The following is a 21,440-nucleotide window of genomic DNA, read 5'->3' as shown; positions in this document are numbered from 1 at the left end:
TTCCATTGAAAGAACCAGGGAGGAGTGACTGGTGACACATGGCTGTATTTGTCATGATTCAAACTTATGTTAATAGGGGTGTTGAGTCCCGTCAGAAATGATGGATTTCCTCTCAACGGACTCACCATCTGTGTTCAGGTCTTCAAAGGACACCAAGATCACAGAAGGCCTTACAACCCTTTTCCCCATTTCTTCCTCCTGTTTTATGCATGAAAACATAGTTGGTCAACTCTAAGATAAATAGAAAATCAATTCCCTTTGCTGCAGCTTGTTTACTTTTGCAATTTGTGATTTGTTTTGCTGCCCTTGTAAAGCTACCTGTTGTCTCACCCACAGTGGTTATATAGTAACTCAGACTATGGTGCTAGCTACGTAAAGATTACGAGATAGGCCTGCCCTTTTGTTTGCTCTGATACAGACCTGTAGTAGGGCCTTTGAGTGAGTAAATATCTGCTACTTTATTCCACTGCTTCCTATTTAATGGGTTGTTATGTGGTTCTGTTGATTAAACATAGTAGTTAAGGGATTGTGTTTCCCATTAACTCCCTGCATGGCTTCTTTGTTGATCTAATTTGCCTTTGAAATATGTTGCAAAGTCAGATTCAAAAGAAAAGACAAACCCAAATTCCTCTGAACATTGGTGACAGAGGAGGATTTAAGTTCTGAGTCAGAATCAGTCCTTGTTTTGGTCTCTTTTTTTTTACTCCTCCTATCTATTCACCCAGCCTTTGGTCTCTCTCACTCTCTCTCAAAAACACACACACACACACACACACACACACACACACACACACACACACACTGATTCAAAAACTGGTTGCAGGGAAATGACAAGCTGAGCAGACAGTTCCCAGATGCATATGTATGTGATGCATGATGAGCATTGGATTGAATATACACACACACACAGACAGAAGCTGATACTTCATCAAGCCGTGTTTAGTGGGTGACTCCCTGCTACGTGACAGCTTCCAGACATTTAACTAATCCCCTGTGTTATTGCATGACTGGACTGTTTCTGTTATCTACACCTGTTAAAGTGTTGATTCTGACCTTGGTGGGACTGGGAGTTCCTTTTTAAAACTTTGGAGTTGTAGGCTAGCAGCTGATGACAAGGTGTGAGAGAGTAGACTGGAATGTAGTGTGTTACTTAGCAATCTGTAGTTGCCAGCTCCTACATAGCCCTAAGGCCAGCGCTGGGTGTACATAAGCAGTGGCTTCAGATTCATTACAACAAAGGCATGTATGCTTGACTCTCAGGTTTTTCCACATAAGCACACCTGTCTTTAAAAATGCCCTTGAAGCACTTTACCCCAGGATTTGAATGCATCATAATACAGAACAGCTGGTAGAGGTTTTTTGAATGGGTGTTTGAATGAATGTTAATGTCTAATGCCAAAACAAAGCATCCATGTAATAGTGTTTTGCAGCCTCCTTTTAGACACACACACCTCAGTGCTTTTTGTATGGAATGTGTATCATAGGTTTTAACCTCAAATTTGATGAGACCACATGTCATATCACCTTTACAGTCTTTGACTAGGCCTAAAGGAATGTATTAGATAATCATCATAATCTTATAGTTTGCATGAAAACATTTAACTGTGACCGGTCACTCCTTTTTGTCTTTAACTACTGTGGGTTAGAATTCCTACTCTGACCTCAGGTCTGAGATAGATCAAATTACCGGTGAGGGGCCCCTATATGCTGGGGGACTGACATTGAGGAAAGGAAGAAGTAAGCGTGTTAGTGTGTAGTGATTCGTCTTGCTGTTTATCTGCCTGATGCAGTCATAGTAATCATCCCGCAGTTTAAATGGGGACATGATGGCAAATGGGATCTTCCTCTCTCTGTGTATTTTGACTGTCTCATGCCACTGTTAATCCAATTGTGCTGAAGTCCAGGGCAGCAGGTCAGAGGTCATTCTCTCCAAGTCAAGAGTTTAAATAAAGTGTAGTTTAGCTGATTTGGGTTTCTGCTGCAGGCCACCTCAGCTATGGCTGACTTATACAATATCCTGAGTAGTTTATGACACGATTCGATTCTCGTTCTTTTTTTTTTTTTACATTTATATTTTTTAAAGCACAAGTTGCTATGCCATATTTAGACTAGACTTTTATGCAATATAATATCTGACTTTTGTTTGCAATGTACCACACTACATTCTCAAATTTAAAACATTTATTAACAACATAAAATAACAAACTTATGTCTTCAATCGATTGAAAACTTACGCAAAATAACCTGCCATCTAATTTCTCTTTTGTAACTGGAGTCTTATCACAGAAGATGACATTCAGTTCACAACAAAACAAACAAAAACAATAAAACAGCCATGTCCATAGTCTCCTCTGAACAATTAAGTGTCTCACATGCACATAACAGAGCTTGCAATTGTTGTCACCATAACTCACTGGAAAGCCAAAATACTTTCACACCGGCAACGTTAAAGGAAGGGGGTTCAGGTTCTGTTGATGGGTCTCCTGCATCTGCAGTTGCCATGCTGTGTTCACTCGGAAGGAATCACTTCACATGGGAAGGTACTTTTAATGACATTTTGAACATGTTAAGAGGCTAAAAACACACGTTTAAAACTTGCCCTGTTTAAGCCTGTTGGGTACTAACTCTAATAGGAGCATTACATGGTGTAGGCACTACCGATTGTTTTTGTTTTTCTCTCTACTGACAGCACTCCGAATTTGCAAACAGAGCTTTGTGTTGGAATAGAAAGGAATTCTCCTTTAATTTCATATGGAAGTGACCTGAATCTGATTTGAAAAAATCAGATCTGGGCTAGATTTAAGTGTTCATACTACTTCTAGAAAAGTCTGACTTGGTCACTTGACCCCCCAAAAATGGATTTGGGCCACTTTTGCCTGCAGTCTAAACGTTACCTAAGCTACGCGGTGCAGGGAACAACTCTGATTGGCTCATGGTGGCACGTGATCAGACAGTGGTTTATGGGGTGCGAGATTGACTTTGTGGGGAAAAAAAAAAACTTTGATACAGAACATTCTGTGACCGGAATGATGCATTTAAAATATTGCTCAATCACGCAAATTTGATCATGGCAAGCCAAAATTGTGATTGTGATAAAAATTTGATTAATTGTGCAGCCATACTTGTACCTTTCCAGAGTTTTATCTGTGGAGAGCACCTCATCATCAGACTCTGACTCTGATTCCATCAGTGGGAGGGCCATCTTCCTCTTTGGTGGCTTTGGCTCCACTTTTTCCCCAGAGGCCTGGGGTGCAGGTTCTCCATCCTTCAGCATCTCACTCAGCTTTTGCCACCTCTCCCTGTTATGGCCCACTCATTTGCAACTTCAAGGACTTGGCTAGCGGATGCTATTCTTCTGTTTTTAACATGTCCAAAGGGAATGAGTGCATTGCCAGTTGTCGTTGATGAGTGATGTGTGCTGTTACACCAAGGTAGTTATGTTATTACACCTACCATGCTTCCGTTAGCAACAGTTACACAGAGGGACTTTTTTTTCATACTGGCCATGATTTTGATGCAGCCGTTTTTTGGTTGCCAAACAATGCGCTCTAAGACGGCTTTTGATTGACATCCAAAGATTTCACCACTGTTCTCTCATGATTGTCAACTTTTGTTTGGGACAGCCCAAAATTGCACCATTTAAATGGATTTTTAATGGAGGACTTCTTAGCCTTACCTGCTGGCATGTAACAACTTTGACTTTTAAATGAAGTGTGTCCCTAAATAATACACACTATGTTTCATCTGCCAAATATAGCACTGGGTTGAATAGGGAGTAAGCTATTTTAATGTTGAAAGTAGGTTGAACTAGTGAAGGTTAATTGGAGTTAGAAGAGACTTAGGGCATCCCTGTCAGATACATGTGCGCACTAGTTACCTACACACACGCACGCAAAAAAAGACAAACTGCTTCCAGCTGACATGCTAATGTCCACAGTCAGTCATACTTTAGACACGCATGCAAACTGCCTGTACATTCCTCCCCCCATCCCTAAGTTATTAATAGATGCATGTCTTTCCCCAATCTTTTTTCATCTGTAGCAGCCATCATCTTCAGTGTGCGTTGCCATGTTCAAGTACTTTGTGGTGGTGTGGGGTGTGTGTGGTGTGTGGTGTGTGTGTGTGTGTGTGTGTGTGTGTGTGTGTGTGTGTGGGTGGTGTGTGTGTGTGTGTGTGTGTGTGTGTGTGTGTGTGTGTGTGTGTGTGTGTGTGTGTGTGTGTGTTGTGTGTGTGTGTGTGTGTGTGTGTGTGTGTGTGTGTGGTGTGTGTGTGGAGAAACGTACACAATTGGCCTGTCTATTGATGGACATATTTTGGTTTAGGCTGGCACCACACTGGCAATGACTGTTTGTGCATAAACAGTGCTACTCAGTAATGACTAACGCCAACAGCTTGAGATCCAAGTTGGGTTCCTTATCACATGACAAATAACAAGGCACAGTAATGCCTAAATAAACTAATTGCTGTTTATTCTGTTTAACACACACACACCCTGTTTATCCCACCTGAATTCCCTCTACTAGTCACTGTTCACTCAAGCCCGTCATGGTCCCTTCCATTCACAGATAGAGAGCAGTCATTATGCAGCCAGAATCCACAAGTCAGTTCCCACCGGACTTGTTCCAGCGAGGGTAGCCTGGCCTGGTTCTAGAGGTCGACCTGGGCCCATGAGGAACAAAAGAAACGGGATGGGGGTGACAGAGAAAGAGAGGGAAAAAAAGTAAGAGAGTGGGGAAAGGGCTGTAGCATTCTAAGAAATGGAGGGTTATTCCCATTGAACTGCATCTGGCTTGGAATGTGTATATGTGTGTGTATACATAAAGCCGCCCTCTCTCACGCCTCTATGCAGACTGCCCAAGAGTTAGGCAAAGCCTTGGCTAGGGCACAAAGGACTTGTAAGGAGTGATGAGGGAGAAATTAATGTTTTTCCTGAACTTCTCTTGCGCATTTGTCTTCTTGTATTTATACACGGGCATTTCCTTCCTAACCCTAACCCACAAGATACTTGTTGATCATCACATGTAATGTTCTGACTCCAGCTGTCTCTGCTCAGCTCTGTCCTACAGTTCCTTGGCTTAATAAAACTAAATCTGTCAGGGACTAATTTGCTCTTGATTGTAAAAGACAGTGCAGTTGATAAGAAAATGGCTACATTTTGTGTGTGTCTGTGTAAGCCCTGGTTTGAGCAGGGTTGTTAAGCCTGGGCGACTGCTAGGAAGTCAGTGAATACCAGATCACTCTGTGGTATATGCAAGTGTGATTTATCTAGGGATCGACCGATTTGGATCTTTTAGTGCCGATACCGTTTTCAATTTTTTTTCATCAACCTTAGCCGATGACCCGTACGCGCTGCCGATTTTCTTGGCCCAATCTTTGAAACCAATACTGCTTTTGCTCCCTCAGTTTACATCATAGAAATGTAAACCCTGCCACACTGGATTGGTTTTGTAATAAAAACAGAGCAGTGTTACTTCTGCAATCATCTTACATTCATATCACCCAATTATGTGTGCAATGTGCATCATATGGATGGGTGCACTGCATAGAGTTAACTGTGCAAGGGTAAAAGGCTTTCATAAACATCTACAACACAGCCTTGATGAGACATTGCTTGTTGACATTATGAGACAGATATCGTCAGGTCACATTTAAATAATTTAAACCTGAAAAGTAGCCATTGAAATAAAGTGCCTTATTTGTAATTTAAGACATGGTGGTAGTGGTGGAGGGCCAGTTCATGGTCTGCACGTGAACTGCAGTGTCTCCAGCAACACAGAGCGGCCTGTGGACGCCTGTCTGTAAATAATGGCTGGAGAAAACTATTGTCAAACGCAGCAGCAGTGTATCGGCTGATGCCAATACACGTAAAAACGCAAATATTGGCCTGATATATCGGCCGTCCGATAAAATTGGTCTATCACTAATTTTATCAATTATTTCTGCTAGCTTTAGATGATGACACTAAGTAATTTTTCACATAATTAATTCATGGTTTAGTAATCTCTATTTCATGGGTTGTTTTGCACATAGTAGTATGAATTGTTAGTTTAGTTCTGACTTGCAAAAAACCTGGGAGACCTGATTTAACTCCCACTGTGGTGACTTCTGCTTGGAGGATCCAGAGATACCCCTCCGTCTCCTGGATGGTTATACATTTGTAGATGCATTTATATGCTCACAAACACACTTAAAAAAGAAAAGAAAAAAAGATTAAATTATTGACAATTAATGAGACACCTACCATATAACCAATTTATCTTCTTCAACACACTGTTGGTACAGCAGCTATCAAATTGCCGCTTGTGGGATTAATTAAGTTGTTGATTTGAATTCAACGGGCCCTTCTACTCTCTCTCTGGCTTAACCACCAGCGAAACCCCTTTTTGCACAAATCACATACTTTTTCTCAAAACTGTTAAATTTACCAGGGCTAAATTAATTTTGAGTTATTTATAAATTTTCTACATAATGTGTGGTACAACCTGTAGAAATCTGCAATTATATAATGTACGTGTACATTTGTTTTTGCTTACGGGTTTTTTATTGGCTGCATTACAACATATTTATTTCATTACTGTACATGTTGAACGGTGCAGAGTGCAGTCACAGAGTTCAAGTCAAGGCCGTGTTCCAGACTTTACACAACTATTGTTTTATCAAAATAGCCAGATGTTCAGGTCCAATTGTATTTCCCATGGAGAGCCAAACAAGAGCTAAACTGACATAGGCCCGCACGATTAGTCATTATAAAATCGCGATCTTGATTCACCCTGTGCACAATTACATTTTTAAAATTCACGAGCCGACTGCATCACAAACACTACTACTCTCTTCTGTGAGTTTTAAACTATAAATAAACTATTTAGAATAAGTTTTACAGTGCTCCCAAGCACTGCAATGCTCTCCCTTCTCTGCATGGAAGCCTCTGTGTTTACAGGCTTGTGGTGATGAGCAATGTGCTATAGGTGGCAAAAACAAATCAGTTTGGTACTGCCAATTTGTTTGGTTTTGCCATGGTTCATATGTACAATAAACATTACAGTTTATCATGAAAAATTGTGGCTGAGAATTGTGATATGAATTCTAAGCTAATAGAATTGTGATTCATATGTAATTGGGATTCATATTTTTTCCCGAATCGTGCAGGCCTAAACTGACAGCAGAGCTTAGGTAAAATCTGAGAGAACAGATGAGCCTGTCTTCTGCTTAGTTAAAAAAATGTGTTTAGGGAGATTGTATATTCTAATATAACATCTGACAAAACATTTTCACAGCTTGAACTGAGTGTGTTCAACTGTTTATGTGAGTCTGTGAACAGATGTGACATGATGTTTCAGCATATTCCATTGTCACACACTCATCCTTTTCACCTCAGCCTTCCCTCCCTCCTTCCTCTGTTTTAAAGTCTCTTCCTCTCTCCCCTCTCTCTTACTCCCTGTCCTATATTTCTTTCCCTTTCTCTCTTCCTGTTGTTTCATATGGCTTCCAGACCTTTCCTAGCTCATCTGTCCATCCTCTGCCCTTTGATGTCCGCCCTCACACTGCCACGCTGACCACAAGCAACACAATGCCCCAGCTCGTCCTTTATCTTCCTCTCCTATAATCAGTTTTTGTCTTGCTTTATACATTTCTCTTAAATTAATGTATTTGCATACTTCACAGTAGCCCAATTTCCTTAGTAAAATGTTGTTAATGTGTAGAATAATATGTGCTACCCTACAGATATCTGATCCACTCAACAGGTGAAGGAAACGGCAAGGATGTTGTTGGTGTCTATTATTTTTCATGTCATTGTTTGAATTACAGTGAAGCCAGGAGGGCTAAGTAGGGAAGCTGCAGTCTGCAACTGCCTGTAGATAAAGCATTGTAGTGCGAGAAAGAGAGACAATATAGTATATATGAGTAACGTATGTCACACACAATAATAAATCCCATGTTTTTCATAGAAGGCTTAGGGTTACCATTACAAATTGAATGCATGCCATTATCGGTCACTCAGGTCTTTCCTCTAGGTGTGGAACTTGGTAAATTGATTTCTGTGTAGATTTACATGCAAAAAAAGATTTCAAGTGACACACTATGCATCATAGCAGCCAGCAAGGTGGTAAACGTTGACTGTAGAAGTGTATTGCATTTACTTGGAGCAGGCTTGTTAAAACAAAATGGAATTGCTATAATTCATTTCAAGGTGCAAAATGATCCAATAAGAACTGATACATTTGGTCCATTTTGTGACAAATGCAGCTAGTGTGAGATGGACTGGAATTTAGGTCACACCATCATTGACAACTAACTAACTCTTTTTTTTGCCAGCTGTTTCAAGCAGCTTTGTTCTTTAATTTTTACAATAGAAATTGTAGGTATCTGTATGGATGTGACCCATCCTTGTCCCACTGAACCTCTGGCCTTGTTTTTTTAAAATTTATTTTATCAATTTATCAGCCGTTATCTGTATTATTTTTATGAACTGTTTTTTTACAAAAAGAGCATCTTGTATGTAGTATTTTTCCTCTAGCCTGGTGATTGTATGTTCTGGCTGTTTATGACAGTCATTGAACCTACAACAGAGTGGCACCTGCTGTAGCACGCAGTTACTATTGTTATGCCCTTTTCACTCAAAGAAAGATCTTGGGGGGAAAAAAACATGTTTGCTGTTGGTATAAATGTCACAGACGTGCAACAGGGGTGGTTATTGTACAGCATAACTGCACTATAGTAAACCTGTTTCATAGTCAATGACGTTTCATAAGCTGACAGAATAAACAAAGGATCTCCTGTAAAGCTACACAACCGCTTTAGATTGCAGCAAAGGTTAGGATTGAATACATCCTGTATAATATTGCGGTGATGTGTATGGCAGACAGACAGGCAAACACAACCATACAATACAGAATGACACACTGCAGCAGGTGGGAGCTCATCTTACAGGAACATAAAGGCTATTGTTATCCCGTATCTGCACTTTACTGCACTCAAGGCCTGGAAACACACTGCATACACAGACACACACAGATACGCTCTGACTGTATGACCCTGTCAGGAAAAATAAACAGGGATTTTCTGCCACATCTGTCACTTGTGCCACTTAACACGCCCATGCACACAAATGTAGTGCGTGGTACATCCTGCGTCTATCCTCATGATTCACATAAAAATATGTAGAAATGTGGCGGGTTTCTTATCCCAACAGGCAGCAAATCATACTGGAAATATAAATTTACAGTAGACCTGCACAATATAAACCTGCAAGCCAGGGCTTACCCTGCTAAATAAAATAAGCAGTTTAATGTGGGATCATACTGAATATTTGCTCTAAAAAATCAGTCAAGGTAAGATGAGAAGTTGGGGTGGATCTGCGGCTTTATTTGTGTTGGCAGATAAGTCCTTCAAAACAGCTGTTTGTTGGCTCTTTTCAAGCATATTCTTAGTCATGTAAACATTGGTAACATTAGACAACACTATCGTCAGCTGAATAAACAACTATAAGCTATGAACAACTACTGTATCTGTCCAATATGAGTTTTCTGTTGCACAACTAAGATAAAATGTATCTATTTGATTAGGACATAGCACATGCATACAACGCAAAGACAATTGTGATTGGTATAAAGAAATGCCATTAAACCAGAGCATGTTGTTCTCCTTTCCCGGGATGCTGTGTGGAATCAGCAAACCTTCATTCGCGCTGCTGTGGAGAAAGGTCTGGCAATGCGAGACTATGCTACTTCTGCCAGCTGTTCTCCTCTTTGGTTGCTTGTAATACTGGCTGTTTAGAAATAGACTTCTCGTTCTGTCAAAGCGCATTATAGGAAAGTTGAGAAAGTAAAGTAAATGAAAAAGTAGGTTAATTTAGCTGTGATTGAGGCAGACAGATTTCCCAAGATCTGTGTTGGAAGAGTCTCAGATTTGAGTCAGTCGGACATGTGTGCCAACTATCAGCAATGTTAGCGGAGGGGGCCTGGTATTATGTCACTGGTATTGTGCGAGAGTTGTGTTTATCATTGCCGCTGGGAGTCTTTAAAGACAGAGTGGGGCAATAATTACCACCAGCACCATACAAATGCTCTTTAAATTTCAATAGCCACATTGAAAGTAAGATCCTTAACTTTGGCCTTCAATCCAATTAGTGGTAATATTGAGGGACATCATAATTATTAAGAATGATACAATTTTGCTTAATTTTGTTTTGAATAAATCTGGCACTTGTTTTTGTTTCAGAAAGCTTTATTTTCTATCTTGGTCACTGCCCTGCCCTTTGTGTGTTTGTTGTCAGAGAATGGCAACACAATCTGTTGTCCTCCATTCCTGCCAACGGTCAAAGGGTCCATTGTCAACACAGTGACCTAGGTTATTATATATATATATATATATACTGTGCGTGTATCCATACCCCACCCCGCACTGCATAACTCCCTTGCACACATACAATTCACATGTACATATACAAATACAGTATGTGGTTGTGCTTGTTTCCACTTTGACTGGCAGCTCTGTGCCAAACTACAGAGAATTTGCAATACATTAATAAAATGGTTGACATGCCAATGTGCAGGGTTACCCCATGGATACCTAGATGAATGTGATCCCATTTTCTTGTGAAGAGCAGTTACATATTTTTAATTTCTTTGTGTAATATGGTTACTGAGTGCTGGTAAAGCAGCCTTCTAAGGTCACATAAAAATAAAAAATTGAATTGCGTAGACTGTCTTGATTCAACCAACTCATTCATGCGGCCTGTCAGTCTCTGTCTTTCTATCTACCGTAGTGTCACAAAGACTTACGAGACCTATGAAATAAAAGACTGACAGCAGTATAGTGTTTTCTCCTTGTCCTACCCTCACCGTCTTGCTCTTTCTCTTGCTGTGTAACTCTTTTTTAAATTCTCATTATGTGAAGTGACATTATGTAAGAATACCAGAAAATCAAGTAATCTAAGTTAAGTTTCACTATTCTCTCTGTCTCTTTTTCTGTCTCGCACATTTTCTTTAAGTGCAACACACACACACACACACACACACACACACACACACACACACACACACACACACACACACACAGTTTGAGTCTATTTATTTTCTTTACTAATTTGTCTATTAATCACTAAAAACAAATTGGCCATAATGTCTCTCCCTGTCTTGCCTGAAGCAGATCCTAGGCTCATCATCCATCTTACTCTGTTTCCCCAGATCACTGCATGTCATGTGTATGTGTGTGTCTGAGAAAGTGTCTGTCACTGTGAAGTATGACATACTCTGCACAGGAATCCCTGTTGACTACTGAATCTTCCTCTGTAGTAGCTCTAGCTGTCTGCCTCATTAACAGAGACCTCATTGTGTGTATTTTTGTGTGTATGTGCATGTACACGTGTGCACTTAAACTTATTTGTCCTGGTGAAAACTTCCATACATCAGTGATACACAGAGTACTACTACTCAAGTACTATTTACATGGCCTGTTCATGTCTGTGTGAGTTGTAGTGTCGAGTGACCTTGCTGTCATGTTGGTCTGCCCACATTAAGCCTCAGGAATGGTATATGTTTCTCTGCCTTTTATTCCCGTTGTTTGCCATGTCTTATTTCTCTCATATTTCCCCACCCTTTTTATGTACTTTATCTAATTTTAAATTGTCTTTTTAAATCTCTCTCTGTCATGATGCATAATGCCATTTTCCACTTCTCTCTCTCTTTCTCTCATATATATATAGATATAGATATAGATACATAGATGTGTGTGTGTGTGTGTGTGTATACTACCGGTCAAAAGTTTAGGGTCACTTACAACTTTCCATACCACTCCATTGTAGACAGAATACCAGCTGATCTGAGTTGGGGGCTGATCTTTAATGCAATATCTTCACCTCACATTATCAGCAACCATTCATCCAGTGTTCCAAAGCCACAGTCTGTTTACTAATCTGGTATCTTTTTTTTTTTTTAAAACGAGAAAACATTGGAGATCCCTTTTGCAATTATCTAAACACATAATGTAATCTAAAAACTGCTGCCATGGTTAAAAAAAACAATGCAATGATCTGAGCTGGTATACCGTCTATAGGAGTGCAAGGAAATTTCTAAGTGACCCCAAACATTTGACCAGTTGTGTGATGTATGTATGTAGTATGTATGTATGTATATTATTTGTGTGTGTGTGTGTGTGTGTGTGTGTGTGTGTGTGTGTGTGGGTGTGTTGTGTGTGTGTGTGGGTGTGTGTTGTGTGTGTGTGTGGTGTGTGTGTGTGTGTGTGGTGTGTGTGTGTGTGTGTGTGTGTTATATGTATTATATGTATATAATGTATGTATATATATATATATGATATATAGTATGTATTATATGTTGTATTATATAGTATATATATGTATTATAGTATGTATGTGTGTGTGTGTATATATGATGTGTATAATATGTGTGTGTATGTGTATGATATTATATATATATATATATATGTGTGTGGTGTGTATATATATATAATATGTGTGTGTATTATATATTATATATATATATATATGTGTGTGTGATACATATATTGTATGTATGTGTTTATATAATTATATATAATATATGTGTGTGTATAATACTATATATGTGTGTGTGTGTGTATATATGTGTGGATATATATATGTGTATTATAGTAGTATATATGTGTATATGTATATGTATGTGTAATGTATATATATGTGTGAGTAGTATCTATAGGTGTTGTTTAATATATAATGTATATTGTATGTGTAGTGTGTGTATATTGGATGTGTATATATATTATAATATGTGTATATTGTGGTATATATATAGTGTATATATGTAGTATGTATGTATATATATATGTATATGTATGGTGTGTGTGTGGTGTGTGTGTGTGTTGTGTGTGGTGGTGTGTGTGGGTGTGTATGTAATATATAATGATAGTGATACTATGTAGCTGAAAGTGGCAGAAACAAGTGATGAAACAAATACAGTTTTAATCCAAAAGTATGTACAGATGTGCTGTCATCCAAAAGAGCTTGACTCCTCACTTCAGAACAGCTGTTGAGTAGAAATGAGAGAATACGAGAGACATTGTGCCTCAGTTCTGCAAACAATATTTTGCCACATCGGTGTATTTATGACGAGAGTAGTATCACTATTTACTGATAGTTAATGGTCCTGCTGTTATTTGACGGATAGTTAAATGCTTGTGTAAAGTCACACACACACACACACACACACACCACACACACACACACCACACACACACACACACACACACACACACACACACACACAGTATGCCAGGGTGTTTCTAGACACCAGCTGTTTTGTGCGTGCGTGCGTGCATGTGCAAAAGAACAAGAGAGCACATTTAGAGAGACCCTCCCATGCCACACAGTGAGAAAGGATTTTCGGAATCAGTGATGGGGATTATAAGGAATATTATTTCATACGGCTACAGAATGGTTAATCTCTTAAACCCTGCTGGAGGCTGCACGCCCATTCCTGTTACTGCCCGGTAATGAAGGCAACAGGAGAAGCTTAACAGACAATGCATGGTGGGAAACAACTTTGTGTGTGTGTGTGTGTGTGTGTGTGTGTGTGTGTGTGTGTGTGTCTCTCTCTTACCTGTTGGTTTATAAGTAAGATGGGTGTGGAGATATGTAATTATGGATATAAATAATAACTTATGTGAATGTTGACATTCTTTTTTTTTTTCAATATCCAAATGAGTCATTTTAATCCAAGCTCCAGTAAAGTGTTTTGAGTGAGCTCTGCTCACGAATTATGGCCACATGGCCTTTTAGCTGCTGCTGCTGTTGGCTGAGTTTTTGTCTGTCTCATATGGTGAGGTTTGTGCTGCTCTGAAGATTCAGATTTTTAGATTAAAAACCTGTCAGACAAATGTGTTGTGCTTCAAGAAGTGTGTGCTCAGCAGTACAGGACCCAGCTGAAGACTCAGATCTATTTGTGAGGAAAAAGTGGTAATATAATTCCTGTTACCATATTATGGTATGTTATGCCTGTACCTTTCTTGTCTGGTAATAGAGAATCTGTGGAAGTGTATTGAGACTGTCAAGTCACAAAATAGCAAAAAATATAAAATGTGGTAAATCTGAGCTGTACAATAAAGAAGTAAATATAACAACATAACCAAAGCTAAAACTAATGATTATTTATTATTATTGATTAATCTGCTGATTATTATTATTTTTTTTAATGAATTAATAGTTGAGTAGCTACACCATGTCAGAAAATGGTGGAAAATGCTTGTTACGATTTGCTAAATCTGATGGCTTCAAATAGTCCAATTAACACCCAGAATCACAACACATAAGGCAAAATAAAATTGGAAAGCTGAATCTAGGGATATTTTTTTATTGTCTAATCATTTTAACTCTCAAATTGAGATAATATAGTGGTACTGTACATGTTGGTGTCCAGCGTTCACATGGGTAAAAGTAAGAAAATGGATTGACAGATTTCATATAAATATGTGATGTTGTACAGTATGTCAGATATTGAGGCTTTAAAGCTTATTTCAATGCCAGAAATGCATGCACACTGATAAATGTAGTAACCTATTAGTTGTTATTCAGGTTGATTATCATCCTGAAAGGGCACCGGTTCCAGCTGTAGGATATGAACAGTCTTGTGCAGTGATGCTAGTGTATCAGATAACTATTGTGCACCTGTCAGTGCCATCATCTGGGCTGAGGTCGTTGGAGGGCAGTTTCACTCCTGTTGGATCCACTGCTGTTTGTGAAGGATCTGGTTCCTACCTCAGAGCGATAGGCATTTTGTCTGTACTCAACGTTTGTGTGTGTCATGTTGCACTGTTTCCACCGTAATTGTATGGAGTCCTGGTGCTTAGGCTGTAATTTTAGTCCAGCCCCTTTTTGTTTTGATTCACTCGATCCAAGTTATGGTTCCAGCAAAAAATGTGGGGCTTTTTCCATAAGATAAAAATGTTGTAGTACATGTGCAGATGAGTTTATAATTATTTGGTTGTGTATTGTCTGTGTCGCTAAATACCTGACCTGTTAAACAAAAAACCAAATGCATATCTTCTCTTAAGACCTATCACCTTTATAAACACTGATTCTTCTCATCAGTCTCCCTCTACTTAATGCACCAAACCATCTTTAACTCTCTCTCTCTCTCTCTCTCTCTCTCTCTCTCGCTCTCTTTTACACACACATTCAAACATAACTCCTTCGTTTGATCCATTAACCCACAGCAGCATACAAGGCGGCACCACATAAAAGAAGGTCCCCCCCTCCCCTTTCAATTACCCCAACTATGTGCCCCTACTGTCTGCTAGAATTGGGTTGAATTCACCCTATCAGCCACGTCTCCTACTGTTGAGGCCTCACCTCCAATCCACTCCCCCCCCCAACACTCCAACCTCCAAAGATTGATGGAAAAGATTGAGCTCTAGAGGCCCAAAGGTCCTGGAAGAAAACTAGGTTGGAAGCAGGTTAATAAGCATAGTAAGGGCTCTGGGCCTTGGTGGAGCAGAGGTCCTCTGGGCCCCCAATACCCGGGAGGTCTGGAGAAGAGACTGACTGTCTTTGTTGTGTAAAGACTGAGGCAGTGATGAGTGGTCTGGATGGAAATGTCAGATCCCCAAAGGACTGGGAGGAAAAGAGAAATCCATCAATCTTTCTCTTTTATCAATCATTTATGAATAGATCTGGCCTTTGTGCCGTGTCCTGCTATCTTCTCCATTTAGTCTTTTGTTATCTCCTCTCCCACTCTTTGTCTTTATTTTTTCCGTCTTTATCACTTCAACTGCTTCTCTTATACATAAAATAAAAACTGGAGAACACAGTAAAGAGACTTAACAGTAATGCAACAGAACAAACCTGTATGTGACCTCCTTCCTCCATAGACCCATTTAGACTCCTACACACAGCTGTGGAACTAAACCTATGACTAATGTAGTGGTTATTAAAGTTTTTAAGTTTGACAGAAGAATTTCTATGGCAACTTTCACCAATGCAGAAAATGTAGTAGACTCTGCTGTTACATCTTAAGATAGCCCTGTCAGAGGATTTTTGAAACCTCCAACCAGATTTTGTAGCTTTATCTTGGATCATGTTCACATTTGGCAAAATAGCCAATTTCATTTAGCTCGGATGCTTATTAATTTCTAATCAAACCACCTTTACTGACTAAAATGACAAACATAACTGGTAGGCCCTTTGCTGATTATTATATATCTAATGTCCCAGGTAAACTCTGATGCATATAATATTAATATTTTAAGTTCATCAATATAATGGCTCTGAATCAGGATACTGTGTATTTGGAGAAACCAGCTTGTCAAAAATGAGGTGTAATAGTCACAGGACCAGCCACTAAGTACAGTAGATTAAACATTTTCTGCCAGACCAGTTTATATCATCAGCCATTTCTTGCAAAGTGTTGTTATGGGTTTCACACAGAATATGTAGACGTACAGTCTGTTGAAATGTTCAACTGATTGCCTTTTGTTCACTTCCATTCTTTGACTTAACTTCCAAAACCTCTGTCAGTCTTACTGTGGTATTTCTTGGCCCCCTCCCTCCTCTCCCTTTCTTTTTATGCATCTATTCTGAAAGTGTTTTTGTATCCATCTGTGGGCTGTTGAGGCTGACAAGTCAGACAGGGCTATACACAACAGAGAGAGGAAAATAGAGCCTAATTCCTTTTGGCAGACCAACGCAGTTACACACTTAAAATCACACACACACGCACAGCTTTTTGGCCAGTCTCGATCCCTCCCAGTATGCTGACTATTCTATAACACTCCCAGTTAAGTAGCTCAATAGAAAGAGAGGGAGCAGGGAGAGGAAGGGAGAGAAATGAGAAAATAAGGTGGAAGTGCTGAAAAGGTGAGGATAAAGTAAATGAAAAATAAAAGTGTTGTGTACAGCTCAATAAAAGAAAGGAAGAAATGAAAGACAGAATAAGTGAGTGAGAGTTAGGAATTTGATGCCTAACAGCGTAACTCTCGCAAAAATGCAACCTAGGGTCTTTTTCTGAATGTACCCGAGTCAAACTTTTGTTTAAGATTTACCGTATTTTCGTTTTTGGTGAAATGGCCTTTTGAATGGGAGTGATGGGGGCACTACTGTGATGCTGCTACTACTACTACTACTACTACTACTACTACTACTACTACCACTGTGAACGCATCAAAATTGCTAATTTTAAAACACTAAGAAGGCTCAACACAACTTGAAACTTTGCACAAAGTAACACCAGGGGCTCCACACATGAACTCGAGCATTGAGAACATTGTTTGTGTACACAGAGTTTACTAAAAAAGGTTTTGAATAACTCACTTTAGCAGTTGGTTTTTCCACTCGCCGTCATCTTGCCAGTCAAAAAGTGTCGATCTCCAAATGTGAATGATTGGACTCCATAGGAGGAAATGTCATTATTATGGGGCTCCTTTTTCAACTGCAAGGTCAATATTGTTTTTCACTAGCGACAAAACACCAAATTATGCGTGCATTTATATGGAACTAAGCTTTAGGAGCTTTCCATCGTTACTCTCCTCCATGTTGCGTTGCATTTGGAAATCTACACTTTTTGACTGGCAAGATGGTGGTGAGCAGAAAAACCAGCTGCTAAAGTGAGTTGCTCAAAACTGTTTGTTTTTTTAGTAAACTCTGTGTAACGCACACAATGTTCTCAATGCTCAAGTTCATATGTAGAGCCCCTGGTGATACTTTGAGCAAAGTTTCATGTTATGTCGAGCCTTCTTAGTGTTTTAAAAATAGCGATTTTGATGTGATCATAGTATTGCCCCTAGCACTCCCATTCAATAGGCCATTTTAACTGGAAACAAAAATACGGTAAATCTTAAAAGTTGCGCTTCCGTCCTAATTATTCTTTTAATCGAAAGTTTGACTCGGGTACATTCACAAAAAGACCCTAGGTTGAGAATTGCAACCCTAGGTTGATAATTGCACTTTAGCTAGAGCCACCTTTTAGTGCAGCCATGACAGTTCAGTTTTCTGAAATGCAGTGTGCCAGGATGAACAAGCATGTCAGACTGTGAGAGATGTACATCGGACGCTCTGGCTGATGCTGGATTGACTGTATATGTAAACAATGAATATAAATAAGATAAGGGTTCCCCGAGAATAACAGGGTTCCTACACAGTTCTGAAAAGTCTGGAAATGGATCTGAGACACTGCAATTTTCTGGTCAAGTTTTTGATTCACAGTTATTGGAAAAACACTATATGTGTCCCAATGCTGCATCAGCATTTTTTTTGTACCTCCTCTTTTGTTGCATATTATGCTATTTGTGGCATGAAATAATCTTTTTATATTCAGTGATATGACCTAGCAAATGAGTTAGTGCTTGAAGAAAGGTGGGGAGAGAGGAAGGAGAAGTAAAAGTGGGGCGGGGGAGTTTATGGTAAACGGCCACTAACAACATAACTTGGTGTCCTAATTGGGCAGGGAGGTGTGTGTCTGTGTGTGCGTGTCTCCAGGAAAACAGCTGTCTGTGGGGCTCTTAAGGCTGAGGGCACTAGGTCGAAGGGAGCCCTATTAACCAGCTAAGCCATCTAAACACGCGCACAAAGACACACACCCGCTTGTCTCCTCACCATATGGGAACCCAACCCAGTAGGCCTTTCATGTGGTTGTGGGCTGGGGAAGGGATGGGAGGGGATGCAATTTCAGAAGCAGGGAGGTGACATACAAGGTCCCAGCAGTTCTGCTCTTCCACTCCTCCTTTTCCCATCCCTTTGTTTCTGCTCAAGACTTGCACAATTTGGGGTACATATTATTTTCAGGGATGTGAAGCAACAGAGTGGTTTGTGGTTTGGGTTAAACCCCAATTGTTTCCTATCCTCTGCCAAAGTTTGGGCGTAGTGCTTTGGATGTTGAGTTTTGCCACATGTGTGTTTGAGCAATTAAAGGTTTCACCCCAATACTTTGCGAAAAGCTTTTTTGCCAACTTATTCAAAACACTGATTTGGTTAGGCATCGGCTAGTGCTGTAATTAGTCATATAACTTCTAAATGCATCTATAAAGTGAGCACAGTCCGAGAAATGTGGGTTTTCTAAAGAATAAGCTCTAACTCATTCTCCTTTTACACTGAGAGACTTCTCTACTGTATTTTGAATCATGTGTTGAACTTCAAAGTGCAAATTTACATAGATGTGTGGTGTTGCACTTCTCATTTTGAGCCTCTCTCTCTTCTCATTTAATTTCTCCTCCCCATTACCCAGCCTTAAACAGAAGCCCATTGTATGAGCTCACGTCTACCAGCCACTCAAAGCATGGCAGTCGGCTTGAAACGTAGTAACACCATAAGTCACAAGTGTGTGTACACACACACACACACACACACAACAGTTTGCACTCACTGGGACACTATCAATGGAATCAGGTTACATAGAGAGATGACAGTAGACTTTAGTATCATTTAGTATCAACACCATACCTTGACATAAATATCATGCCCTCTGGGCGCCCGGATAGCTCAGTTGGTAGAGCGGGTGCCCATATATAGAGGTTTACTCCTTGACGCAACGGGCCCGGGATTGACTCCGACCTGTGGCCCTTTGCTGCATGTCATTCCCCCTCCCTCTCCCCTTTCATGTCTTCAGCTGTCCAGTCAATTAAAAAAAAATAGTATATATATATCTAATGCACAAGGATAAAGTGTATGTTTGTTTTCTCTCTGTATCTTGTGTCACCTTCCAGCAAATCTGTCTCTCTCTTCATTTCAGGTCAAGTTTGTTCATAAACAGTGACAGAAGAGCTTGATTTTTTTTTTTTGTGGTAAACATTAGGAAGCAAAGTTATGAGTCTGATTGTTTTGGTAGCCCACTTAATTATTTCATTGCACTGTTTGCATATTGTGTCAACGTTGTAAAGGCCCTTCATGGAGCTGATTAGTAACAATGAATCACTCGGCGTCTGGCAGCGTTTTACATTAGCTAGACTAATGGCATAAAGATATTCTTGGTGATTGATTGCTTTATGGGACCAAACAGGACGTTTGTACTGTTCCTCAGGCACAGCTTAGCTAAAGCTGAGTCCCCCCCCCCAAAAGGCAGAAGAAAGAGCAAATAAATAAAGCCTGATTGAGTACTAACTCCCACAATGTGTATTATTTTGAACAAAGGAATGGGCAAAACAAATTTATGAGGAACTAATCTTGACTGTTGTCGGCCTGCACGATTATTTGTGATAAAATCACGATCTCAATTCACCCTGTTAACGATTACATTTTGAAAGAAGTTATTTTTAAATCAACATTTTTTTTTATGACTGATTCTTATTTAATTTTATGAGCCGACTGCATCACAAATGCAACTAAAACTCACAGAAGAAAGCGCAAAAATGCTCTCCCTTCTCTTTTTTGAAGCCTCTATGTTTACAGGCTTGTAAACTTTGTGAAAAAAATCGTGGCAGAGAATCGTGATATAAATTCTAAGCTTAAAAATCTTGATTCATATTTTTCCCCGAATTGTGCAGGCCTACTGGTGGGATTTGAGGCAGCATATCCCCTTTGTAACAGGAACAGATGCAGCTTTGTTTTCAGAAACTCTTACTCTAACAATACAGTATGGGCTATATTGATACACACACACACACACACACACACACACACCCCGTCATTGCTCTCACTTGTTGTATTTCCAAGACTTGAATGTCACATTTGACAAGAGCTGACCCCCTGAGAGAGACAACACAGACAGTCCCTGCTGTCGTTGTATGTGTGGTCTGTGTGCCCTGCTACCGGGTGGCGTTGACATTTACTGATAGCACTCACTGGCTGTCTTTTCTCTGTTGCAGCCCTCTTCTGATACTGTCCAGACACACATGACCAAGACATGCTCAAGCTCACATTCACATACTGCTGCCTCCTGGTGCAGCAACTCTTGTTACTCCCAGAATTCATGTCAGATATTAGACAAATTTGTACTTTCTTTCTTTCTTTTAATTGCCTGTCCATATCGGTTTGTGGTCACTCCTTCCTCTGTCCCTTAGTTTGACTATGACTCAGGAATCATGGGATATATGCGTGATCAAATGTTTCTAAGCTCAATCAAACATCTTGATTGCTTCATTCTGTGGTCTCACTGGTGCCAGACAGTGGAGGTCGTACTCTTATTTATGTATGTTTTTCTCTCTCTATGCAGAGCTGTGTGTGTGCACCACAGTATCCGTAATTGTGTTTGTGTGTCTGATTGAAGGCCTTGTCGACTTTTCTCGTGATGCTAATGAGTGTAATTTGGCATCAAATGCTGAGGAGTGTGAGAAAAGGCCTCACGCATGCGCAAACACACACACACACACACACACACACACGCATGCGCAAACACACACACCTCGCAGTGTGAAGGCAGCCCATGTGGCAGTGTTTTCACTCCTGCGTGTCAGTTCAGACCAAACCCATTTAACTGTGTGTGTGTGTGTGTGTGTGTGTGTGTGTGTGTGTGTGTGTGTGTGTG

General features: G+C 39.9%; 1 protein-coding gene across 7 annotated transcripts in view; it reads left to right on the top strand.

The window, feature by feature from the left end:
• Window positions 1–21,440, top strand: part of nhsl1b (NHS-like 1b) — a 107,091-nt gene that overhangs the window by 973 nt on the left and 84,678 nt on the right. The gene's annotated exons all lie outside the window — the stretch shown is intronic.

This window comes from Etheostoma spectabile, chromosome 18 (genome assembly GCF_008692095.1).
Source record: "Etheostoma spectabile isolate EspeVRDwgs_2016 chromosome 18, UIUC_Espe_1.0, whole genome shotgun sequence".
In the NCBI taxonomy this organism is placed as follows: domain Eukaryota; kingdom Metazoa; phylum Chordata; class Actinopteri; order Perciformes; family Percidae; genus Etheostoma; species Etheostoma spectabile.
The sequence above is the reverse complement of the archived record's forward strand: the minus strand, read 5'-3'. Positions and strand labels throughout refer to the sequence as shown.